At 34.4% G+C, this 10,600-nt stretch overlaps 1 long non-coding RNA gene across 1 annotated transcript; it reads left to right on the top strand.

The window, feature by feature from the left end:
• Nucleotides 1-5,361: 5,361 nt before the first annotated feature.
• LOC133038919 (uncharacterized) lies at nucleotides 5,362-8,568 on the top strand. Its single transcript, XR_009688516.1, has 2 exons — nucleotides 5,362-7,123; nucleotides 7,784-8,568. It is a non-coding gene; the product is annotated as an uncharacterized LOC133038919 (long non-coding RNA).
• The last annotated feature ends 2,032 nt before the right edge of the window (nucleotides 8,569-10,600 follow it).

Raw genomic sequence — 10,600 nt, 5'->3', positions numbered from 1 at the left:
AATCTAGTGTTCAAAGTACCTTGCAGGTACCTCATTGTCCATTTTAGTATTTCCCAATATTCAGAGTCGTGGTACGAAATGTAGCCGACCACAATCATAGCATGAGCTAAGTGAAAGAGTTCAAGGAACTCAAGCAAAGATAAGAAAAAGAAAGAACAGAGGAGAGGAGAGAGAGAGAGAGATGATGAAATGAATGATGGCTCAACTAGCGTTGAAAGCCTTGAACACTTGAATATATATAGCATTTGTTATAGACAATTCACCGAGAGAAAGATAAAGGGTACAAACCGAAGAAAACGAGTTAAAAGAATTACAACAAAATAACAAGTATCGTGTAACAATGTTAACTGTCTAATTGTCTAACTGTTTTTCCTTATTCCTAACATCCCCCCTCAAGTTACACGTAGGGAATCTAAGTGTTAACTTGTCTGCTAGGAAAACAAACTGAGGAATAGCCAAAGGTTTGGTGAAAATGTCTGCAATTTGGTTGCTGGAGTCCACATATCGGATGTCTAATTGTTGAGCAAGGACCCGATCTCGAAGGAAATGAAGATCGATTTCGATATGTTTTGTGCGGGCGTGATAGACGGGATTAGAAGCTAAGGAGCCGGCACCAAGATTGTCACACCGGATGATTGGGCGAGCGGGAAAGACTTATGTGCAATTCAATGAATAATGATTGTAGCCAAATAATTTACGTTGTTGCTAAGGCTAACGATACGTACTCGGACTCGATGCGGAACGAGCTACAATGCTTTGTTTCTTAGAGCACCGGCTAAGAAGATTGTTGTCAAGATAGATGCGGTAACCCGAGGTAGATTTGCGATCGTCTAAGCAACCGGCCAGTCACGCATCCTTTGAAACCATGAAGTTCAAGCCGAGTAGCAGGTGTGAAATGAAGACCCAAGTGCATTGTACCCACTAAATATCGCGAGAACCCTTTTACAAGTAGCCCGGTGGTGTGATGTTGGAGCTTTGACAAATTGATTGAGACGATTGACGAGAGAAGGCAATGTCAGGCCTTGTAAGAGTAAGGTATTGCAAAGCGCCAAGGACACTGCGATAGAGAGTGGGATCTTCCAAGGGAGTACCTGCTGCAAGAGTTAATTTAGCACTAGAGCACATAGGTGTGGGCTGGGGTTTGGCATCAAGGAGACCAGTTTTGACTAATAAATCCTTGGTATACTTGCTTTGAGTAAGGTATATACCAGTTGAGTCACGGGTAACTTCAAAGCCAAGAAAATAATTGTGTGAGAACCCAAGCTTTGTTTCAAAGCAAGCGGTCTTGTAAATCGAGATATAACCTTGGTAATTTGAGCCTTGTCTTGACCGATAATAAGTATGTCATCAACGTATACCAAGAGAAGAATTAGTTTACCATGTTTCTTAGTGAAAAACAAGTTGTTATACGCCTTAGAATTCTGAAATCCCCATTGCAACAAGGCAGATTTTAACTTGTCAAACCATGCACGGGGGCTTGCTTGAGCCCATAAATTTCCTTATTAAGTTTGCAGACATGGTTGGGGAACTTGGGGTCAATGTATCCCTGAGGTTGAGACATATAAAGAGTCTCATTGAGGTCACCATTTAAAAAGGCATCATTGATGTCAATTTGTTGAATATCCCAATCATAGGTGACAGCAAGAGTAAAAATTAGTCGAATGGTGCATGGTGTGACAACTGGACTAAAGGAAACAAGAGCAGCCAAAAACCTTCAACATGTTATAATCGGAGTTTTAAATGAAATAATTTCTCATAAGGGGAGAGGAAGTTTAAGATAGGGGGGGGTAGCCTATTGATTAGGTAAGCGTAGAGGCAAAAGCTTCCCACCAAAAGGTGAGAGGCATGCTAGCTTGAGCAAGTAAGGTAAGTCCTACATCAACAACATGTCTATGTTTTCTTTCCACTATTCCTTGTTGTTGATGAGTGTGAGGACATGAATTTCTTCTAGAGATTCCCAACGTGTAAACGGAGGTTGTATAAAGGTAAATATTCTTTCCCAAGATCTAATTGAACACTTTTGATTTTGACCTCAAACATTCTTTCAACATAAGCATTAAAGTGTTTAAAGATTGTGGTGGCTTCGGTTTTGGTTTGCATAGGGTAGATCCACACAAATTTAGTGAAATCATCAACAAAGCTAATATAATACTTGAAACCATCAAGGGATACAAGAAAAGAGGGGCCCCAAACATCGGAATGTATTAGCTGAAAAGGGGCAGTGGTTTTATTAACAACGATTTAATAGAAAACTGATGTAGTTTGCCATATTGGCAAGAATCACAAAAAGCTACAGTATTACATTTGACATTAGGACAAACAGTGGCTAACACTTTGCCTAGGACAGATTTGGAGGGGTGTCCAAGTACGCAATGCCAAACGAGGCGGTATTATGTTTGTTGAAAACCGGGTTCTTGTTGGTAGTACAATTAAAAGCGACGGGGAGGATTGAGATTGATGGAGGAATTGGGAAGGCCGAGAGGAGACTTGTGTGGATTTAACAGCTGCATCTGGTATAGGCCATCACTGAGGATACCCCGAAAAAGAACTTGGCTGGTCTTCTTGTCCTTAATAAGACAACAAGTGTCATCAAATTCAAGCACAACATGGTTATCTTGAGTAAATTGGGAAATACTGACAAGGTTTTTGGTCATATTGGGAACATGCAATATGTCTTTTAATACTAAAGGATACGAAGAAAGATTTGTATGCCTTTGAGTTAGAACCAATGTGTAATATAGGGATAGAGTGGCCATTACCAACTGTCACTTTAGCCTTCCCTATGTAGTCTTGTTTGTGATCAAGATTTTGATCATTGGAAGTCATGTGATGGGTTGCACCTGTGTCCAAGTACCAGGCAGTGGAGTAATCTTCTGTGGGATGAGTAGTGGACATTAGAGCCTGAGGATTATACTGTATTATTTGAGGTGGAGGCACCATTGGGGGGTGGTGGAGGTCCTTGGAAAGAGATATCAAAACGATGGTAACATTTCTGCACTGTGTGTCCACTACGGCCACATAGTTGACAGATAATTTTGTTTCCACGACCTCCACGGCCTCCTCCTCTGTAGAGTTGACCACCTCTGTATGAACCACGTATACCTCGATTACCACTGAAGTTCTGGCCACCACGACTGGTTCCTCCTTGGCGAGAAAGACCAGCAAAAGTAGCCTGAGCATTGTCGAGAGTGGCCTTTGGTTTGTTGGCTTATTCTCATTTCACAGTAGTGTAACATGAACCGAACTTCTTGAAGAGAGAGGTTCAGTTCTTGATGTTAAATTTACTACCACAGCTTCATATTCTGGTCTAAGACCGCCCAGAATGGATAGGGCCAAGTCATCATCGGAGATCGGTTGATCCGCTACGGCAAGCGAATCAGCCAATTGCTTCATTTTTAAGAAGTAATCATCAATACTCATGGATCCTTTCTTTGTTGATTGCAATAAGCCACGGATTTGAAGGAGCCTTGCTGTGGATCTCGTGGCAAAGAGTTGAGCAAACACATTCCAGATCTCCGACGAGGTTCGACAATTGATAACATAACCAAGCATTGGTTCAGAAATTGAATTCATTAGCCAATGCATTATGAATTGATCAAAACTAATCCAATTTTGATAGGCTGGATTGAGAACGTTACTGCAAGAAATTGGTGGAATCGGAAAGGTGCCAAGAATGTAACCATCAAGATTATACGCACGAAGCTGCTGCAAGAACCAAGGATCGCCGAAGGAGTAGTTTGATCGATCCAATCGAAGGTTCGAGAGGTAAAAGGTTGTTGTTAGGCAAGCCAATTTGAGTGGTTCTGGGACTGGGAGTTGAGCTTGAACCGGAGGAATGGGCGGAGCTGTGTTATCTTCATTTTGAGCTTCAAGATTGACTTGTGCACCAGTGACATTTCCCGTGGGTGTGAAATTTCCTGTGGACTCCATTAAAGCTCTGATACCATGAAAGAGTTCAAAGAACTCAAGCAAAGATAAGAAAAAGAAAGAACAGAGGAGAGGAGAGAGAGAGATGATGAAATGAATGATGGCTCAACTGACTGTTGAAAGCCTTGAACACTTGAATATATATATAGCATTTGTTACAGACAATTCACCAGAGAAAGATAAAGGGTACAAACCAGAAAACAGTTAAAAGAATTACAACAAAATAACAGACTGTGTAACAATGTTAGCGTCTAACTGTCTAACTGTTTTTCCTTATTCCTAACACTAAGTTAGGTCTAGAACACACCATGGAGTAGTATATGAGACTCCCAACACAACTTGTATAGGAAACTTTGCTCATCTTAACTCTTTCGCATCTTTTTTTAGTGACTTATAAGATGCAGACAATTTTATTGTATAAAAGATACTAATCTAACCAGCCCATAAAACTGGAGACTCAAGCAAGCAAAACAATACTCATAAATTGAAAAATATAAATAATTTTTTTTTTCTTTTATTACACTTTATTGTTGTTCTTCTTCTTATCTTTTTTTTTTCCAAATTTTATGATTCTTCATTCCCCACCACCAACCCTCACTACCCACCATCACCACCACAATAGATTTTTCACATCCAAATTACACCTAAAAAAACTTGAACAAAAATCAAAACAAAATAAACAACAAACCCAAATCTGAAATATTCACAAAAAAATATCACGTTTATACTATAAATAATACATAATAGATTTATACACTAAAATTTCAACAACAAAAAAAATACTACGAAATTTAAAAGAAAACTATGTTTCTCTTTCTCCCCCACTCTCTCTCCATCTAGTTCTCTTCCACGCGCGGTGCTGAAGCTTCATTCAGATCGTCTGTTTTTGGCCAACATCAACCCAAAGAACCTTGCAATGAGACTCCCTACTCCTCAAAGAAAAAAAAAAAGAAAAAGAAAAATAATAAAATTATTTTTTTAAAAAAAAAAAATTAGTTTTATAGACACCTCATCAAATTTAGGTAACTTGTGACTAAAAAAAATATTTGGACAATTTAGGTTAGAGCCAGTACCTCATCAAACAATCAGTTTTGAAATGAGTTTGGAGAACAAAATGTTCCATCTTCTCTTAATCTTATATCATTTATACTCTTATTTAATTTCTTCTTTTTATTCTCAGAGGTTGTCTCTGCAATTTGTTTTTCTTTCTCCATTTTATTAAAATATTTTTGAGCATGGCTAGCCACTTGGACTGGAGTTCTTGTACCACCAAGTAAAGTAGATATTTCTGTCCAATTACCAGAACCAAACTTACTCATCCCTTGTAAAAAAATCCTACAAATATAAAACACTAAGCATTATTAGTTTTTGATAATACATGTTTGAGAAGTAAATAACAATAATATAGTATTTTAGGTGTATAACTACTTACATGTGTTCTTTTACAGTCCAACGACCACGGTTTGAAGAGGTTGATTTTCGTTTGCGAGTTGAAAGAGTTTCTTGTTGTTGATATTCTATAGCCGGCGCAGGAGTGTGAGTGAGAATAGGAAATGTATGTGTTGTCGTTACCATTTGTGCATCTTGCTTGTTGTTACTTTGGTCCCAACCACTCTCACTACTATAATCCAAATAATAATCAGTAGGATAAGTAAGTTTAGGTACTAATTGAGGTGTATAACAAAATTGGTAGGGTTGTTGGTTGTAATCATTACTTTGGTCCCAATTACCACTCTCACTACTCATGTTCAAATAATAAGGCTTGTTCATTTCAGGCACTAGATGAGATGTGTAGAAACCTTGGTAGTTGTTGGTGTTAGTAGTCGAGGTATCACTCCAAGAACTACTACTCGCCTTTATCTCATGATTAGGTTTAACTTCTTGATTAGGTTTGAAGAATTCCTCAGGGAGATCATCGAGGCCTATGCCATCATCTTGAATAATTATTTTATCAGGTTCATTAGATTGATCTTGTTGTTGTTTATTTTCAATAGGAGACGATATGATTTCTAATAATTCTTTTATAATGCTTCTTTGAAGATCAGTCAAAGAACTACTATTTGTCTTTGTCTCATGAGCAGGTTCAACTTCTTGATTAGGTTTGAAGAATTCCTCCGGGAGATCATCAAGGCCTATGCCATCATCTTGAATAATTATCTGACTAACTTCATTGGATTGATCTTGTTGTTGTTCATTTTCGGTAGGAGACGATTTGATTTCTAATAATTCTTTTGTGATGCTTGTTTGAAGATCACTCGAAGAACTACTATTCTTCTTTGTCTCGTGATCATGTTCAACTTCTTGATTAGGTTCGAAGAATTCCTTAGGGATATCATCTAAGCCTATGCCATCATCTTGAATAATTATTTCATTAGCGTCATCGGAATGATCTTGTTGTTGTTGATTTTCCACGAATTGGAATTCATCTAGGTCACCCAAATCAACATCCTTCCAACTGAAATTTGGGTGAGTAAAGATGTGATTGGGTATCCAATTAGTAGAACCATCATCATTGAAATTTGCATCAAAAAAGATGTTAGTTGTGACAATATCATCCATTGTGAGTAGGTTTAGTTTTGAGTATGATTTAATATTAATTGTAAATTAATATTGTAGGTAATACAACTCAACTCAACTTACTTTCAAAAGTATGTTTTGGTCTCATCTATTTATATACGTACACAAATCCTAATTCTATACATATTACAATACTAACTAAGATATTATTTAATCCTAATTCTATTCTTATTATAATTATTACGTTAATTATACACGATTGGATAAAATACTAAATTTGAAATTCATATTTTTTTAGGGAATTTACCTTTTAAAAGTTTTTTTCTACTTTTACGGTTTTTATTTTTGGTTTTCATTTTTATAGTTTGTCTTTTTTATTTTTACTTTAAAATTAATTTTTTGAATTTATTTTTATTGAATCACACTCCATTTTCTCACCAAACTTCACTCTGTTCATCTTAGTCTTCCGTCTTCTTACTCTAATGGCTGTTCTCTTCGTCAATCATCCCAGCACTATAATTTTGTTCTTCAAAATCCCAAATCATAACCCAAATCACAAAATTGCAACCCAAATCCTTTAATTACATTTATATAGAAACCCACGTTGCAATCCTAAATCACCATTGAGAAATCTACTACAGAACAAGAAGAACAAGTTGAGTTTGTTTAGCTCAATCAGGTAAGTCTTCCTTGACACGAATCAAACAATTAATATAAAGCTTTAATGAATTTCAATCTCTTTTTTTGTTTTTATTATTTCCCTAATTGTTATAGCAAACAATTTTTAAAATTGAATTATAAAAAATAGATTTATACATTGCAGATGAATTAAAATATCAATATTTTGATTACCCATATTATGAATGTGACATTGTAATTTATTGTGAATGTGTTTATTATGGACTTGATCGAGTTTAAAGTATTATACAGTCATTTAATTTAGATTTTACAAGATCAATATATTAATGATCCTAGTATGTTGGTTTGTTTGCTATTATAGATCGACCACCAGGTGTTTGGTGTATTGTCTTAGTGGATAATGTTAGTGTTTTTGTTTGCATTTTTTATACCACTATTCTATTGGCTTTTGCATAGTATTTTTGTTTTTGGTTTATTGTCTTTAGTGGATAATGTTAGTGTTTTGTCTTGCATACACAAATTTAGACTGTATAACAAGTTGGATGGCTTATGATTACTATCTTTAACCATAGATCCAAGTTGAAAATTTCTCTGCATTAATGTCTCAATGTTCAAAATCATTGCAATATACTTTTTCAATTGTTATTGTTTTACAGGTTCTTTATATCTTATGCAAATTTGAAGTTTGTTGTTATTTCAGGAAGGAAAATTTAATTGATAGTTTGCTTGTGGTTAATTTTGACTATCATTATCTTCTTTCTCCATTCAACCATTCATTAGTATTGGCAATAGTTTGACTATTTTCATCATCATCATCATCTTTCCTTTGATCAACTCTTTAAGCTTCAAAGCTAATTCAAGGTGAGAAATTAAATCTAAAAAGATTATATCCTCCAACTCTTATTTGGTTAGAGGCTGTCTTTTTATCTTGTGTAATTTTAAAGAATGAAAATGGTTCACACAAAGGTTTTCTTCATGATCTCTTCCGTCTCATTTCGCTCCCCTTCCTTCTGCTTCTACTTCTTGTGTTGAAGTAATGATTTCAAGACCTGATTTTGATGTGTAATGTCAAAGATGTACGCCTACCTAGCCTACTTATTTACTATATTAATATGCAATAGCAACACAAATTTGTGGACATGAGAATGACCAAAAGTATCCATGTCAATATTAAGTTGTTGTAAACCACCCCATGCATGTTAAATATAGAATACTTGTAATTATGATTCAATCAGCATTGATATTTAAGGCTCAACTAGATTAAAGTTTGTGGGTTAATTTTTCGAGGGAAAACAGATTGTGAGAAAGAGAGAATTATGAGCTGTTTAGAGAGAGAGATGAGTTGCCCTTGAGTGTTATGTAATGGTGTGAGTTCAATTGCAGAAGCAAAGCTTCTCAAGATTGTGTAATTGGAACTGTTGTAATCTCTCATTAAATATCAGCTAATAAAGATTCTCTAAAGCCATTGTTGTGGCTGTTTTACGGCCGGTGGATATTACCTTGTTCGAACCTTGTTAAATTTGTGTGTTCTTAATGCTTGTTTTAAGATCTTATTCTTGGTTTTATATTTGCCGCATTACATTACAGTGTTTGTTGTTGATTTGGTTTCATTGATCATTGTCTTGTTTATAGATAAGATACCTTCATTAGTTTTATTAATCAAAAAGAACCATCTTATGTATTTGAAGCGAAACCAAAAAGATTATCACATCAAGAAAACCAAGTAGTCACTCGGAAGGATTTTTAGACCACTATTAGCACCGATTTGATATGGACAATAACCAAATGCTTCATCCCAATAGTGTTGTTCTTAATGATATCAACAAGAAGAAGCTTGTTCAATTTTCACATCTTTTATTTCAAAAACTTGCTCTAATTGATGATTACTATGTTCTGGTTGGTTTTGGCTTCATGAATTTCGGTTCTTACATATGAAAATCTTATTCATTATTATGTATCATAATGAAGTCAAAAAACAGAGAGAAACTCCCAATAAAAATATGGATGGCTTTCTTGGTATTTTTATATTCCAAAAAATAATATTAATAAGTATAAAATGAATTAGTTTATGTTGAATAAATATTAAGGAAGTTAATGAAGTTGTTTTTGATATTCCGGGATGCAAGGCTCTAGGGCCAGATGGATTTAGTAGCTTTTTCTTTTAGGATAATTGAGATATGGTTAAGGAAGACATATGTGAAGCAGTTCTCCCTTTTCTAGATACAGGGAAATTGCTCAAAGAGTTAAACTCCACAACTGTTACTATTGTTCCAAAAGTGAAATGTCGCGAATCGGTGAATGACTTCGGGCCAGTAACATGTTGCAATGTTATTTAAAAAGTGACAACTAAGATGCTATGTACTAGGCGAGACAAGTACTACCTGAACTGATAGCACAAAACTAAAGTGGTTTCATTCAAGGTAGATATATAGCCTATAACATCATGGTTTGCCAAGACTTGGTAAAGCAATACGGGAGGAAGAACACAAGACCAAATTGTATGATCAAAATTGATCTAAGGAAGGCTTATGATACTTTAGAGTGGGATTTTTTGGAAGAAACGCTTACAGCCTTGAACTTTTTGAACAGATTTATTCAGCCATTAAGATTGATGTGGGGGCTATAGCCACCACGAACAAAAATATTGCCTTTTAAAAAATTAAATATAAATTTTTTAATATAATAATTATAGGCCAAAATAGTAGAAAAGCCCCACAAAAGGGAAATTTGATTTTATATACTTAAAAAATTAAAAAAATTTATTCTTAAACCAAAACCTTTTAAACTAAAAAAACTATGACATTTTTTTCAAAACCCCAAAAATACCCCCTCATAATTCAAACCCATTCTCTCTCCTTCCCTCAAACTCTCCCGGCATCGGACCCCATGGTCCGAGCCATCGGACCCCACTCTCTCTTCCTCTCTGAAATTGAAAAGAAAAAAAAATGAGATTTTTTCAATAATATACTTAAAATATAAACTATTTACAAAAATATCTTAATAAATCTCAATTACAATAATACCTTGCTACATCATTAAAAATACTTTAATTTTAAAATAATATGCCTGAAACGAAATTAATCCCATATTCGTTTTTTTTTTTTTTATTATTATTTTCTCGGTTTTCAAAAATAACCTTTTGGTTACTTATAATGTTGATAAGAAATTAATTAATTACTTTTACGTAAAAAAATTTATTTTTAAATTATATATTTTGAGATACAATTTGGTTACCTCTAAAATCTTATTTGCAAATATCTTAATAATCAATAGCTATTTTCAAGTTATTGTGTTGTCTTATTATTTAAAATATATTTGGGTAACCTTAAAGTTTATTTTCGAAACTAATGAGTTTGTCATATAATATAATAAACTACTATTTTTATTTACCAATTATTTTATATACCTTTTTGTTACTTTGAAACTTATGTATTTATTTTTAGATTATATTAAATTAATTTGTTATTTTAAATACTTTTACGTTACTTTTATATTTTTCTTTTGTAAAAATATTTAT

The sequence above is a fragment of the Cannabis sativa genome, chromosome 6 (genome assembly GCF_029168945.1).
Source record: "Cannabis sativa cultivar Pink pepper isolate KNU-18-1 chromosome 6, ASM2916894v1, whole genome shotgun sequence".
Classification (NCBI taxonomy): Eukaryota; Viridiplantae; Streptophyta; class Magnoliopsida; order Rosales; family Cannabaceae; genus Cannabis; species Cannabis sativa.
This window is presented reverse-complemented; position numbering and strand designations above follow the sequence as displayed.